The sequence below is a fragment of the Oncorhynchus nerka genome, unplaced genomic scaffold (assembly GCF_034236695.1).
Source record: "Oncorhynchus nerka isolate Pitt River unplaced genomic scaffold, Oner_Uvic_2.0 unplaced_scaffold_1470, whole genome shotgun sequence".
NCBI lineage: Eukaryota > Metazoa > Chordata > Actinopteri > Salmoniformes > Salmonidae > Oncorhynchus > Oncorhynchus nerka.
Genome location: NW_027039843.1, coordinates 3,739 through 19,682, shown reverse-complemented (window position 1 = coordinate 19,682; position 15,944 = coordinate 3,739). Strand labels below are relative to the sequence as shown.

Sequence of the window (15,944 nt, the reverse complement as noted above, 5' to 3'; positions counted from 1 at the left end):
TGTATTGACTTGAGAATAAGGTTTAGGATATATAGTTAATTCTCTGACTGTATTGACTATAGAATAAGGTTTCGTATATATAGTTAATTCTCTGACTATATTGACTTGAGAATAAGGTTTAGGATATATAGTTAATTCTCTGACTGTATTGACTTGAGAATAAGGTTTAGGATATATAGTTAATTCTCTCACTGTATTGACTATAGAATAAGGTTTAGGTTATATAGTTAATTATCTGACTGTATTGACGATAGAATAAGGTTTGGGATATATAGTTAATTCTCTGACTGTATTGACTTGAGAATAAGGTTTAGGATATATACTCAATTCTCTGACTGTATTGACTATAGAATAAGGTTGAGGATATATAGTTAATTCTCTGGCTGTATTGACTTGAGAATAAGGTTTAGGATATATAGTTAATTCTCTGACTGTATTGACTTGAGAATAAGGTTGAGGATATATAGTTAATTCTCTGACTGTATTGACTTGAGAATAAGGTTGAGGATATATAGTTCATTCTCTGACTGTATTGACTATAGAATAAGGTTTAGGATATATAGTTAATTCTCTGACTGTATTGACTATAGAATAAGGTTTGGGATATATAGTTAATTCTCTGACTGTATTGACTTGAGAATAAGGTTTAGGATACATAGTTAATTCTCTGACTGTATTGACTTGAGAATAAGGTTGAGGATATCAAATCAAATCAAATTTATTTATATAGCCCTTCGTACATCAGCTGATATCTCAAAGTGCTGTACAGAAACCCAGCCTAAAACCCCAAACAGCAAACAATGCAGGTGTAAAAGCACGGTGGCTAGGAAAAACTCCCTAGAAAGGCCAAAACCTAGGAAGAAACCTAGAGAGGAACCAGGATATGTGGGGTGGCCAGTCCTCTTCTGGCTGTGCCGGGTAGAGATTATAACAGAACATGACCAAGATGTTCAAATGTTCATAAATGACCAGCATGGTCGAATAATAATAAGGCAGAACAGTTGAAACTGCAGCAGCAGCACAGTCAGGTGGACTGGGGACAGCAAGGAGTCATCATGTCAGGTAGTCCTGGGGCACGGTCCTAGGGCTCAGGTCCTCCGAGAGAGAGAAAGAAAGAGAGAATTAGAGAGAGCATATGTGGGGTGACCAGTCCTCTTCTGGCTGTGCCGGGTGGAGATTATAACAGAACGTGGCCAAGATGTTCAAATGTTCATAAATGACCAGCATGGTTGAATAATAGTAAGGCAGAACAGTTGAAACTGGAGCAGCAGCATGGCCAGGTGGACTGGGGACAGCAAGGAGTCATCATGTCAGGTAGTCCTGGGACATGGTCCTAGGGCCCAGGCCAGTTGAAACTGGAGCAGCAGCATGGCCAGGTGGACTGGGGACAGCAAGGAGTCATCATGTCAGGTAGTCCTGGGGCATGGTCCTAGGGCTCAGGTCCTCCGAGAGAGAGAAAGAAAGAGAGAAGGAGAGAATTAGAGAACGCACACTTAGATTCACACAGGACACCGAATAGGACAGGAGAAGTACTCCAGATATAACAAACTGACCCTAGCCCCCGACACATAAACTTCTGCAGCATAAATACTGGAGGCTGAGACAGGAGGGGTCAGGAGACACTGTGGCCCCATCCGAGGACACCCCCGGACAGGGCCAAACAGGAAGGATATAACCCCACCCACTTTGCCAAAGCACAGCCCCCACACCACTAGAGGGATATCTTCAACCACCAACTTACCATCCTGAGACAAGGCCGAGTATAGCCCACAAAGATCTCCGCCACGGCACAACCCAAGGGGGGGGCGCCAACCCAGACAGGCTGACCACAACAGTGAATCAACCCACCCAGGTGACGCACCCCCCCCAGGGACGGCATGAGAGATCCCCAGTAAGCCAGTGACTCAGCCCCCGTAATAGGGTTAGAGGCAGAGAATCCCAGTGGAAAGAGGGGAACCGGCCAGGCAGAGACAGCAAGGGCGGTTCGTTGCTCCAGAGCCTTTCCGTTCACCTTCCCACTCCTGGGCCAGACTACACTCAATCATATGACCCACTGAAGAGATGAGTCTTCAGTAAAGACTTAAAGGTTGAGACCGAGTTTGCGTCTCTGACATGGGTAGGCAGACCGTTCCATAAAAATGGAGCTCTATAGGAGAAAGCCCTGCCTCCAGCTGTTTGCTTAGAAATTCTAGGGACGATTAGGAGGCCTGCGTCTTGTGACCGTAGCGTACGTGTAGGTATGTACGGTAGGACCAAATCAGAGAGATAGGTAGGAGCAAGCCCATGTAATGCTTTGTAGGTTAGCAGTAAAACCTTGAAATCAGCCCTTGCTTTGACAGGAAGCAAGTGTAGAGAGGCTAGCACTGGAGTAATATGATCAAATTTTTTGGTTCTAGTCAGGATTCTAGCAGCCGTATTTAGCACTAACTGAAGTTTATTTAGTGCTTTATCCGGGTAGCCGGAAAATAGAGCATTGCAGTAGTCTAACCTAGAAGTAACAAAAGCATGGATTAATTTTTCTGCATCATTTTTGGACAGAAAGTTTCTGATTTTTGCAATGTTACGTAGATGGAAAAAAGCTGTCCTCGAAATGGTCTTGATATGTTCTTCAAAAGAGAGATCAGGGTCCAGAGTAACGCCGAGGTCCTTCACAGTTTTATTTGAGACGACTGTACAACCATTAAGATTAATTGTCAGATTCAACAGAAGATCTCTTTGTTTCTTGGGACCTAGAACAAGCATCTCTGTTTTGTCCGAGTTTAATAGTAGAAAATTTGCAGCCATCCACTTCCTTATGTCTGAAACACATGCTTCTAGCCAGGGCAATTTTGGGGCTTTCACCATGTTTCATTGAAATGTACAGCTGTGTGTCATCCGCATAGCAGTGAAAGTTTACATTATGTTTTCGAATAACATCCCCAAGAGGTAAAATATATAGTGAAAACAATAGTGGTCCTAAAACAGAACCTTGAGGAACACCGAAATTTACAGTTGATTTGTCAGAGGACAAACCATTCACAGAGACAAACTGATATCTTTCCGACAGATAAGATCTAAACCAGGCCAGAACATGTCCGTGTAGACCAATTTGGGTTTCCAATCTCTCCAAAAGAATGTAGTGATCGATGGTATCAAAAGCAGCACTAAGGTCTAGGAGCACGAGGACAGATGCAGAGCCTCGGTCCGATGTCATTAAAATGTCATTTACCACCTTCACAAGTGCCGTCTCAGTGCTATGATGGGGTCTAAAACCAGACTGAAGCATTTCGTATACATTGTTTGTCTTCAGGAAGGCAGTGAGTTGCTGCGCAACAGCCTTCTCTAAAAATTTTGAGAGGAATGGTAGATTCGATATAGGCCGATAGTTTTTTATATTTTCTGGGTCAAGGTTTGGCTTTTTCAAGAGAGGCTTTATTACTGCCACTTTTAGTGAGTTTGGTACACATCCAGTGGATAGAGAGCCGTTTATTATGTTCAACATAGGAGGGCCAAGCACAGGAAGCAGCTCTTTCAGTAGTTTAGTTGGAATAGGGTCCAGTATGCAGCTTGAAGGTTTAGAGGCCATGATTATTTTCATCATTGTGTCAAGAGATATAGTACTAAAAGACTTGAGCGTCTCTCTTGATCCTAGGTCCTGGCAGAGTTGTGCAGACTCAGGACAACTGAGGTTTGGAGGAATACGCAGGTTTAAAGAGGCGTCCGTAATTTGCTTTCTAATAATCATAATCTTTTCCTCAAAGAAGTTCATGAATTTATCACTGCTAAAGTGAAAGTCATCCTCTCTTGGGGAATGCTGCTTTTTAGTTAGCTTTGCGACAGTATCAAAAAGGAATTTCGGATTGTTCTTATTTTCCTCAATTAAGTTAGAAAAATAGGATGATCGAGCAGCAGTAAGGGCTCTTCGGTACTGCACGGTACCGTCCTTCCAAGCTAGTCGGAAGACTTCCAGTTTGGTGTGGCGCCATTTCCGTTCCAATTTTCTGGAAGCTTGCTTCAGAGCTCGGGTATTTTCTGTGTACCAGGGAGCTAGTTTCTTATGAGACATTTTTTTAGTTTTTAGGGGTGCAACTGCATCTAGGGTATTGCGCAAGGTTAAATTGAGATCCTCAGTTAGGTGGTTAACGGATTTTTGTCCTCTGGCGTCCATGGGTAGGCAGAGGGAGTCTGGAAGGGCATCAAGGAATCTTTGTGTTGTCTGTGAATTTATAGCACGACTTTTGATGTTCCTTGGTTGGGGTCTGAGCAGATTATTTGTTGCAATTGCAAACGTAATAAAATGGTGGTCCGATAGTCCAGGATTATGAGGAAAAACATTAAGATCCACAACATTTATTCCATGGGACAAAACTAGGTCCAGCGTATGACTGTGACAGTGAGTGGGTCCAGAGACATGTTGGACAAAACCCACTGAGTCGATGATGGCTCCGAAAGCCTTTTGGAGTGGGTCTGTGGACTTTTCCATGTGAATATTAAAGTCACCAAAGATTAGAATATTATCTGCTATGACTACAAGGTCCGATAGGAATTCAGGAACTCAGTGAGAAACGCTGTATATGGCCCAGGAGGCCTGTAAACAGTAGCTATAAAAAGTGATTGAGTAGGCTGCATAGATTTCATGACTAGAAGCTCAAAAGACGAAAACGTCATTTTTTTTTTTTTGTAAATTGAAATTTGCTATCGTAAATGTTAGCAACACCTCCGCCTTTGCGGGATGCACGGGGATATGGTCACTAGTGTAGCCAGGAGGTGAGGCCTCATTTAACACAGTAAATTCATCAGGCTTAAGCCATGTTTCAGTCAGGCCAATCACATCAAGATTATGATCAGTGATTAGTTCATTGACTATAATTGCCTTTGAAGTAAGGGATCTAACATTAAGTAGCCCTATTTTGAGATGTGAGGTATCATGATCTCTTTCAGTAATGACAGGAATGGAGGTGGTCTTTATCCTAGTGAGATTGCTAAGGCGAACACCGCCATGTTTAGTTTTGCCCAACCTAGGTCGAGGCACAGACACGGTCTCAATGGTGATAGCTGAGCTGACTACACTGACTATGCTAGTGGCAGACTCCACTATGCTGGCAGGCTGGCTAATAGCCTGCTGCCTGGCCTGCACCCTATTTCATTGTGGAGCTAGAGGAGTTAGAGCCCTGTCTATGTTGGTAGATAAGATGAGAGCCCCCCTCCAGCTAGGATGGAGTCCGTCACTCCTCAGCAGGTCAGGCTTGGTCCTGTTTGTGGGTGAGTCCCAGAAAGAGGGCCAATTATCTACAAATTCTATCTTTTGGGAGGGGCAGAAAACAGTTTTCAACCAGCGATTGAGTTGTGAGACTCTGCTGTAGAGCTCATCACTCCCCCTAACTGGGAGGGGGCCAGAGACAATTACTCGATGCCGACACATCTTTCTAGCTGAAATGCACGCAGAAGCTATGTTGCGCTTGGTGATCTCTGACTGTTTCATCCTAACATCGTTGGTGCCGACGTGGATAACAATATCTCTATACTCTCTACACTCGCCAGTTTTAGCTTTAGCCAGCACCATCTTCAGATTAGCCTTAACGTCGGTAGCCCTGCCCCCGGGTAAACAGTGTATGATCGCTGGATGATTCGCTTTAAGTCTAATACTGCGGGTAATGGAGTCGCCAATGACTAGAGTTTTCAATTTGTCAGAGCTAATGGTGGGAAGCTTCGGCGTCTCAGACCCCGTAACGGGAGGAGTAGAGACCAGAGAAGACTCGGCCTCTCACACCGACCCGCTGCTTAATGGGGAAAACCGGTTGAAAGTTTCTGTCGGCTGAATGAGCGACACCGGTTGAGCGTTCCTACAGCATTTCCTTCCAAAAACCGTGAGAAAATTGTCCGGCTGCGGGGACTGTGCCAGGGGATTTATACTACTATCTGTACTTACTGGTGGCACAGACGCTGCTTCAGCCTTTCCTACACTGAAATTACCCTTGCCTAACGATTGCGTCTGAAGCTGGGCTTGCAGTACAGCTATCCTCGCCGTAAGGCGAGCACAGCGGCTGCAATTAGAAGGCATCATGTTAATGTTACTACTTAGCTTCGGCTGTTGGAGGTCCTGACGAATCGTGTCCAGATAAAGCGTCCGGAGTGAAAAAGTTGAGGAAAAAATAAATGAATATATGAACGGTAATTAAAAAGTGAAAACCGTAAAGTTGTCAGGTAGCAAAATAGGTTGGCAACAAAACGCACAGCAACTCGAAAACAAGCCTGCAAGTTGTATAGTTAATTCTCTGACAGTATTGACTTGAGAATAAGGTTTAGGATATATAGTTAATTCTCTCACTGTATTGACTTGAGAATAAGGTTGAGGATATATAGTTAATTCTCTGACTGTATTGACTATAGAATAAGGTTTAGGATATATAGTTAATTCTCTGACTGTATTGACTATAGAATAAGGGTTAGGATATATAGTTAATTCTCTGACTGTATTGACTATAGAATAAGGTTGAGGATATATAGTTAATTCTCTGACTGTATTGACTATAGAATAAGGGTTAGGATATATAGTTAATTCTCTGACTGTATTGACTTGAGAATAAAGTTTAGGATATATAGTTAATTGTCTTATTCTCTCTCCTGTCTCAGCCTCCAGTATTTATGCTGCAGTAGTTTGTGTCGGGGGGCTAGGGTCAGTTTGTTATATCTGGAGTACTTCTCCTGTCCTATTCGGTGTCCTGTGTGAATCTAAGTGTGCGTTCTCTAATTCTCTCCTTCTTTCTTTCTCTCTCTCGGAGGACCTGAGCCCTAGGACCATGCCCCAGGACTACCTGACATGATGACTCCTTGCTGTCCCCAGTCCACCTCGCCATGCTGCTGCTCCAGTTTCAACTGACCTGAGCCCTAGGACCATGCCCCAGGACTACCTGACATGATGACTCATTGCCGTCCCCAGTCCACCTGGCCATGCTGCTGCTCCAGTTTCAACTGTTCTGCCTTACTATTATTCGACCATGCTGGTCATTTATGAACATTTGAACATCTTGGCCATGTTCTGTTATAATCTCCACCCGGCACAGCCAGAAGAGGACTGGCCACCCCACATAGCCTGGTTCCTCTCTAGGTTTCTTCCTAGGTTTTGGCCTTTCTAGGGAGTTTTTCCTAGCCACCGTGCTTCTACACCTGCATTGCTTGCTGTTTGGGGTTTTAGGCTGGGTTTCTGTCCAGCACTTTGAGATATCAGCTGATGTACGAAGGGCTATATAAATACATTTGATTCTTACTGTATTGACTTTAGAATAAGGTTTAGGATATATAGTTAATTCTCTGACTGTATTGACTTGAGGATAAGGTTTAGGATATATAGTTAATTCTCTGACTGTATTGACTATAGAATAAGGTTTAGGATATATAGTTAATTCTCTGACTGTATTGACTATAGAATAAGGTTTAGGATATATAGTTAATTCTCTGACTGTATTGACTATAGAATAAGGTTGAGGATATATAGTTAATTCTCTGACTGTATCGAGTTGAGAATAAGGTTTAGGATATATAGTTAATTCTCTGACTGTATTGACTATAGAATAAGGTTTAGGATATATAGTTAATTCTCTGACTTTATTGACTATGGAATAAGGTTGAGGATATATAGTTAATTCTCTGACTGTATTGACTATAGAATAAGGTTGAGGATATATAGTTAATTCTCTGACTGTATTGACTATAGAATAAGGTTGAGGATATATAGTTAATTCTCTGACTGTATTGACTTGAGAATAAGGTTTAGGATATATAGTTAATTCTCTGACTGTATTGACTATAGAATAAGGTTGAGGATATATAGTTAATTCTCTGACTGTATTGACTATAGAATAAGGTTGAGGATATATAGTTCATTCTCTGACTGTATTGACTTTAGAATAAGGTTTAGGATATATAGTTAATTCTCTGACTGTATTGACTATAAGGTTTAATAAGGTTGAGGATATATAGTTAATTCTCTGACTGTATTGACTATAGAATAAGGTTTAGGATATATAGTTAATTCTCTGACTGTATTGACTATAGAATAAGGTTGAGGATATATAGTTAATTCTCTGACTGTATTGACTAGAATAGAATAAGGTTTAGGATATATAGTTAATTCTCTGACTGTATTGACTAGTTGAATATTTAGTCCTGATATATAGTTAACTCTGAAATGTATTGACTACAGAATAAGGTTTTAGTTTTAATCATGTTAATTCTCTGACTTCTCAGTATTGATTAACTAACAGAATAAGGGGGGTTAGGATATATAGTTAATTCTCTGACTGTATTGACTATAGAATAAGGTTGAGGATATATAGTTAATTCTCTGACTGTATTGAGATGAGAATAAGGTTTAGGATATATAGTTAATTCTCTGACTGTATTGACTATAGAATAAGGTTTAGGATATATAGTTAATTCTCTGACTGGTATTGACTATGGAATAAGGTTGAGGATATATAAGAGAATTCTCTGACTGTATTGACTATAGAATAAGGTTGAGGATATATAGTTAATTCTCTGACTGTATTGACTATAGAATAAGGTTGGGATTATAGTTATGACTGTATTGACTTGAGAATAAGTTTAGGATATATAGTTCTCTCAGACTGTATTGACTATAGAATAAGGTTGAGGATATATAGTTAATTCTCTGACTGTATTGACTATAGAATAAGGTTGAGGATATATAGTTAATTCTCTGACTGTATTGACCCAGTTGAATCCCATTTCTGGTCCTGTAAACAGAAACAGAACAACATACATGGAAATGAGTTCAACACGTTTTAATGTATTTTTAGTTTTAATCATGTTCATTTGTATCTCTCTCTGTATGGCAGATTCTCAGTAGGTTTCCATGGTCCATTAACCTAACAGCCTGGCAGGTCTACACAGTGAGAGGGGGGGGTAGAGAGAGGGGGAGAGGAGGGAGAGAGAGGGGGAAGAGAGAGAGAGGAGGGAGTGAGAGAGAGAGACAGAGGGGTGGAGAGAGCTCTGAAGAGAGACTAGGGAGGGAGAGCTCTGGTCTAAAGAGTGAGATGTAGAATAGAGAGAGAGAGAGAGAAGAGGGGGGATTCTTTAACCAGTCATTGGGCAGGTCAGAGTCTATGTTTGTGAGAGATAGGGGGTGTGGAGACGGAGAGAGGAGCGAAGAGACAGAGGGAGATACTACAGACATTATCACAACCTGCCACTAGAGGAAGACAAATAAACAGTTTTTGTTAGTTTGTCATTCTTACATTCATGGTCACAAAACAATCCCATCATTGTGGCAGAGAGAGAGAGAGAGAAGAGTAGTGTACTGGATAACACTCAGTCATCCTTTTAGAGCTATGTCCCTAATTGGTTAGGTCAGGGTGTGATGTGGGGTGGGCATTCTATGTTTTGTTTTCTAGTGTTTCTTTATTTCTATGTTTTGGCCGGGTTTGGTTCAGGGACAGCTGTCTAAAGTTGTCTCTGTTTCTTTAGGGAATGGGAACCTGGTCAAAGTTGGGAGGTAGCCCCTTTGTTTTCAGTGTGGGAAGTTAACTTTGTTAGTGGCTCTTTGAGCTCCTCAAAGTAGTGCACTATGTAGCAATCACGGTTTTTTTTTATAGAGCTCTGGTCAAAGTAGTGCACTATGTAGGGAATAGAGCTCTGGTCTTATAGAGCTCTGGTCTAAAGTAGTGTACCACAGTATGTAGGGAATAGGGTGTTATAGAGCTCTGGTCAAAGTAGTGCACTATGTAGGCAATAGGGTGTTATAGAGCTCTGGTCAAAGTAGTGCACTATGTAGGGAATAGGGTGTTATAGAGCTCTGGTCAATGTAGTGCACTATGTAGGCAATAGGGTGTTATAGAGCTCTGGTCAAAGTAGTGCACTATGTAGGCAATAGGGTGTTATAGAGCTCTGGTCTAAAGTAGTGTACCACAGTATGTAGGGAATAGGGTGTTATAGAGCTCTGGTCAAAGTAGTGTACTACAGTATGTAGGGAATAGGGTGTTATAGAGCTCTGGTCAAAGTAGTGTACCACAGTATGTAGGGAATAGGGTGTTATAGAGCTCTGGTCAAAGTAGTGTACTACAGTATGTAGGGAATAGGGTGTTATAGAGCTCTGGTCTAAAGTAGTGCACTATGTAGGGAATAGGGTGTTATAGAGCTCTGGTCTAAAGTAGTGCACTACTATTCCCCATAATGCACCACACAGCCCTATGGGCCCTGGTCAAAGTAGTGCACTATATAGGGAATAGGGTGCCACTTTGGGACAGATACTCAGACTTGAATCACTGGTCCTGGAGACAGCTAGTTGTTCATACGGTGTTGTTTTTAATGATTAACCTTGAAATGCAGTGGGCTGAATCAGGGTCACACAGTGTTTCTTGGAAGTCTTAACCAAATCTACTCTGAAACAAAGGTATCACCACAAACACATGGTTCTGGGCTTAAAGAAAGAAGACACCTGTACCATGTCAGATATGGAGTTGAAATGGATTCCATTTGGGGGTTTTTCACCCCAATATTACACTTTATATACATCACAGATGACTGAAATATAACAAACCCCTTTGGCAGAGAAACACCGGATTTTAGGCATAAAAAAATTAATTCTTTATTAATTATGAAATTATAAAAAATATGAATAACATTCCACCATGAGGTCACTAGGTAATAATGATACAATATGAATAACATTCCACCATGAGGTCACTAGGTAATAATGATACAATATGAATAACATTCCACCATGAGGTCACTAGGTAATAATGATACAATATGAATAACATTCCACCATGAGGTCACTAGGTAATAATGATACAATATGAATAACATTCCACCATGATGTCACTAGGTAATAATGATACAATATGAAAAACATTCCACCATGAGGTCACTAGGTAATAATGATAAAATATGAATAACATTCCACCATGAGGTCAATAGGTAATAATGATACAATATGAATAACATTCCACCATGATGTCACTAGGTAATAATGATACAATATGACTAACATTCCACCATGAGGTCACTAGGTAATAATGATACAATATGAATAACATTCCACCATGAGGTCACTAGGTAATCTGACTGCAGGAAACCAGTAGCTACACGGAGATGTTATTGTAAACCCAAGGCTTTTCTGGTAAACAGGTTAAACTGGGTTTCTGATGATGCTGACATGGGGTCAGAGCCACTAAACTTTAACAGAAATGATGGAGTCTAAATTAATCAGTAACAAAATTACACAAAGTTTCCTGACATTGGGGAGGTGAATAAACTGTTCCCAAGGTTTCATTCTCAACACAAAGGAAACTCTCACTGACTTGACATGTTCTGGTTTTGAATTCAGGCTGCAAGGTAAGGATCCTACCAGGGATTATTCATGTAGGATGTTGGTAGAATGTTGAAGATACAGAGCCACTTGTCATCCAGGGAAAGGTTCATGTCAGCAGAACCGAAAATATTTCATTACTTGACATGTTCTGGTTGTAAATTCAGGCTACAAGGTAAGAATATTCCCAGGGATTATTGTAAATGTTGAAGAGAAATTAAATGTATGGTGATTATTCAGTGTAGGAATGACAGTAAAACACTGAAGATGTAGAGCCACCATTTCAGGAAGGGACAGCTACAGTGAATATTTCAATCATACAAAATGGTGCTAACTGGGCGTAGGCAATGAAATGAAAAAACATATTGTTCATATATTCGTATATTGTGGATATTTTACAATTTGTATATTTATTCATGTATTATAGTTCAATGACATGTTGGATCTCTGTTTAGGGGTCATTGCTCGAAAATGAGTCTCTCTGGGGAGAGAGAGGAGGGCAGCCAATTCTCTAAAATGAGTCTCTCTGGGGAGAGAGAGGAGGGCAGCCAATTCTCTAAAATGAGTCTCTCTGCGGAACATGACACCAAAGCTAAGAGGTGAGAGTACAATTTTGTTTAGGAATTTATGAAGAGTTTATATCCAAAACGCTATATCCATAATTTTTTCACATTTGTGTTTTTTCATCAGAAATGAAGTCTTCTGGGTACCTTCATGTGTAAAATATTACTGTTCTAAGATTCATAGATTTTAGTGTCTGATATTTTCTCCTAAACGTCAACTGAGCGGTGCAGAGACACCATTCAAATGTGTGCAGATTCATTACATCTTCAGCTGGAAACACTAAGTGATGTTGTCCGTCTGTGACCAAGAGAAAGTGGTCTGAGTTCAATTCTATGAAATTATTTACTATTTATTTTCATTTTGGGGACTGAACATCACAGCGAATATTGTTACATCACAGTGAATATTGTTACATTGTTACATCACAGCGAATATTGTTACATCACAGCGAATATTGTTACATCACAGTGAATATTGTTACATCACAGTGAATATTGTTACATTGTTACATCACAGCGAATATTGTTACATCACAGTGAATATTGTTACATCACAGCGAATATTGTTACATCACAGCGAATATTGTTACATCACAGTGAATATTGTTACATTGTTACATCACAGCGAATATTGTTACATCACAGTGAATATTGTTACATCACAGTGAATATTGTTACATCACAGTGAATATTGTTACATCACAGTGAATATTGTTACATCACAGTGAATATTGTTACATCACAGCGAATATTGTTACATCACAGTGAATATTGTTACATCACAGCAAGATGAAACTAATATTGTTACATTCTCTAGATTCTCAAGTTTAATTTGATCTATAGAGCCCCACAGTGGAGGTGTCATAATACCCATAACACCTAGCGCTCAAACAGGGAAATGGTTCCAATAGTTTTATAGAGCCCCACAGTGGAGGTGTCATAATACCCATAACACCTAGTGGTCAAACAGGGAAATGTTTCCAATAGTTTATAGAGCCCCACAGTGGAGGTGTTATAGTACCCATAACACCTAGCGGTCAAACAGGGAAATGGTTCCAATAGTTTTATAGAGCCCCATGGAATAATACCCATAGACCTAGCGCTCAAACAGGGAAATGGTTCCAATAGTTTTATAGAGCCCCACAGTGGAGGTGTCATAATACCCATAACACCTAGCGCTCAAACAGGGAAATGGTTCCAATAGTTTTATAGAGCCCCAGAGTGGAGGTGTCATAATACCCATAACACCTAGCAGTCAAACAGGGAAATGTTCCAATAGTTTTATAGAGCCCCACAGTGGAGAGGTCATAGTACCCATAACACCTAGCGGTCAAACAGGGAAATGGTTCCAATAGTTTTATAGAGCCCCACAGTGGAGGTGTCATAGTACCCATAACACCTAGAGGTCAAACAGGGAAATGGTTCCAATAGTTTTATAGAGCCCCACAGTGGAGGTGTCATAGTACCCATAACACCTAGAGGTCAAACAGGGAAATGGTTCCAATAGTTTTATAGAGCCCCACAGTGGAGATGTCGTAATACCCATAACACCTAGCGGTCAAACAGGAAAATTGTTCCAATAGTTTTATAGAGCCCCACAGTGGAGGTGTTATAGTACCCATAAAACCTAGCGGTCAAACAGGGAAATGGTTCCAATAGTTTTTCCACCAATTGTAGAAACACTTCAAATAAGGGCTGTGTAGGGAGGGGCGGCACGGCCATTCTTGTGGGCAAATTTTGTCATCAAACTTTGTCATCAAAGTCTGGCCTTCTCTGGATTTATGGTGCTTTCATGACAACTTGGAACTCTGAAAAAAGCATCATAGGTCGGAGCTCTCGAAAAGGCCAGAGTCCCCGACTTAGAATTTATAGTTGGATGACGATTCAAGACCTATTTTCTCAAATGTTGTATAATGTTTATGTCCAATGGCCGATAAGCACTGATATGTTCTATCTACAATTTCTCTTCATATGACAAGGATTGAAAAGGATTTGCCAGTAGGTTGTCGAGTTGGTTCATGATGATGGCTGCTAGCCTGCTAGCTAAGAGTTTGAAACTATGATGCTGATATGATCAGTCCAATCAAAGCTACTGTAGATATAACATGATGTTGATATGATCAGTCCAATCAAAGCTACTGTAGATATAACATGATGTTGATATGATCAGTCCAATCAAAGCTACTGTAGATATAACATGATGTTGATATGATCCAATCAAAGCTACTGTAGATATAACATGATGTTGATATGATCCAATCAAAGCTACTGTAGATATAACATGATGTTGATATGATCCAATCAAAGCTACTGTAGATATAACATGATGTTGATATGATCAGTCCAATCAAAGCTACTGTAGATATAACATGATGTTGATATGATCCAATCAAAGCTACTGTAGATATAACATGATGTTGATATGATCAGTCCAATCAAAGCTACTGTAGATATAACATGATGTTGATATGATCCAATCAAAGCTACTGTAGATATAACATGATGTTGATATGATCAGTCCAATCAAAGCTACTGTAGATATAACATGATGTTGATATGATCCAATCAAAGCTACTGTAGATATAACATGATGTTGATATGATCAGTCCAATCAAAGCTACTGTAGATATAACATGATGTTGATATGATCAGTCCAATCAAAGCTACTGTAGATATAACATGATGTTGATATGATCAGTCCAATCAAAGCTACTGTAGATATAACATGATGTTGATATGATCCAATCAAAGCTACTGTAGATATAACATGATGTTGATATGATCCAATCAAAGCTACTGTAGATATAAAATGATGTTGATATGATCAGTCCAATCAAAGCTACTGTTTTTATGATGTTGATATGATCCAATGAGGCTGACGTAGATATCCAACATGAGTGACAGAACATTGAGCCAATCAAAGACTAACTAGATATAACATGATGCCAATATGATCAGTCCAATCAAAGCTTCCACTGTAGATATAACATGATGTTGATATGATCCAATCAAAGCTACTGTAGATATAACATGATGTTGATATGATCCAATCAAAGCTACTGTAGATATAACTTGATGTTGATATGATCCAATCAAAGTCCATGGATATAACATGATGTTGATATGATCCAATCAAAGCTACTGTAGATATAACATGATGTTGATAAACTTTAATCAAAGCTACTGTAGATATAACATGATGTTGATATGCCCAATCAAAGTATTAGATATAACATGATGTTGATATTTTGTTGTGTCAAAGCTACTGTAGATATAATTCAGATGTTGATATGATCTGAACAATCAAAGCTACTGTAGATATAACATGATGTTGATATGATCCAATCAAAGCTACTGTAGATATAACATGATGTTGATATGGGGTCCAATCAAAGCTACTGAGATATAACATGATGTTGATATGATCCAATCAAAGCTGTAGATATAACATGATGTATGATGATCAGGTCAATGGCCTGAGCTACACAGATATAATGTCAAAGCCTGAATTTCCAATGGAAAGCTACTGTAGATCAACATGATGTTGATATGAACACCAATCATAATGTCAAAGCCTGATTTAACATGATTTGATGTTTTGGGGTCACTGGCCTGAACAATCAAACCTACTGTAGATATAAAATGATTTTCAGATGTTTTGGGGTCAATCAAACACACAACAGATATAACATGATGTCATTTATCAGTGGCCAATGGACCTTGAGATGTTTTGGGGTGGGCACTTCTAATGTAACTCTATGTCAGCATCCAATGGGCTTTATTTTTGGAGATCTCCCTGTAGATCTTGAGGTGACGTAGTGTCTCCATGAGTGACAGAACATTGAAATCATGACATAACTTTTGGGGTCAGAACATTGCCAAACCCCTATAATGCTCAAAGCCTGAATTTCCACTGGCTGCTTCAGATGTTTTGGGGTCACTGGCCTGAACACACAACACCCTACAGTGTTGAGATTTGTTGTTCAAAGCCTGCTAGCTAGCCAATTTAAAATGGATTCTTTAGTGTTTAACCCACTCTGTGTCCATGGACCAAACAAAGCCTTTAATATTAT

General features: G+C 39.9%; 1 long non-coding RNA gene across 1 annotated transcript; it reads left to right on the top strand.

Annotated features, from left to right (window-relative positions):
* Positions 1-11,245: 11,245 nt before the first annotated feature.
* LOC135568581 (uncharacterized) lies at positions 11,246-11,908 on the top strand. Its single transcript, XR_010462692.1, has 2 exons — positions 11,246-11,334; positions 11,764-11,908. It is a non-coding gene; the product is annotated as an uncharacterized LOC135568581 (long non-coding RNA).
* The last annotated feature ends 4,036 nt before the right edge of the window (positions 11,909-15,944 follow it).